Genomic DNA, 984 nt, shown 5'->3' with positions numbered 1-984 from the left:
TGAGTATATATTAGGCAATGTACACGACAAGGAAACAACACGGGAGGGGTATGTTTTTACAAATGCTGTATAAGTGCTTAAAGGATGGAAGCGAAAATGCTGACGTTTCGGACGCTAATACTTTTTCACACAAAAAAAGAAAAATAAGAAGAAAGACAAAAAGTGGCTGTAAACATGAAACAAACAAATTAGGAGCCAGGGGGAAATGTGGCTCTATGGGGGGAGAATTAGGAAACGAGGAGGACGAGGTGGAAAGTGCATTTGCTGTTATGTATGGTGCAGTTAGTTCCAAATTACAGCAATTAAGAAGCTTACTACATAGTCTGTTATATGTTGTTGCACTTTACTTTTGACCGTTCATGTTCAGACATATTAAGTTTACTGCATATATGACTCACATGCACTTTATTGCATAACACTGCTGCCGCTGCTACTGTGCAGCAAATGCCGGTCACTGTTGTTTGACTCTTTCGTATGCATCTAGTTGAATATCATTCTTTGTATTGATGCTTCTGTGTGCAACTTGTTGCATTGTAACTATTGTTGAGCCTCTAAAAATGCAGTTAATCAAATTACGTTGTTGCTGCTGTTATTGTGCAGTTAACTGCAACGTACTGCAGTTAAGTGACTAAGAATGCACCCAGTTGAAGAACTCTGCTGCTGCTGCTGCTGCTGCTGCTGTTGTTGTTCTTATTCTTGTTCTTACTCTTTTACTCTTTTACTTGTTTCAGTCATTTGACTGCGGCCATGCTGGAGCACAGCCTTTATAGTCGAGCAAATCGACCCCCAGAGCTTATTCTCTGTAAGCCTAGTACTTATTCTATCGGTCTATTTTGCCGAACCGTTAAGTTATTATTATTATTATTATTATTATTATTATTATTATTATTATTATTATTATTATTATTATTATTATTATTATTTTTATTATTATTATTATTATTATTTTTATTACGGCAGAACCGTTAAACATCAGAAAGAATT

The sequence above is a fragment of the Octopus bimaculoides genome, chromosome 21 (assembly GCF_001194135.2).
Source record: "Octopus bimaculoides isolate UCB-OBI-ISO-001 chromosome 21, ASM119413v2, whole genome shotgun sequence".
Lineage (NCBI taxonomy): Eukaryota > Metazoa > Mollusca > Cephalopoda > Octopoda > Octopodidae > Octopus > Octopus bimaculoides.
The sequence above is the reverse complement of the archived record's forward strand: the minus strand, read 5'-3'. Positions refer to the sequence as shown.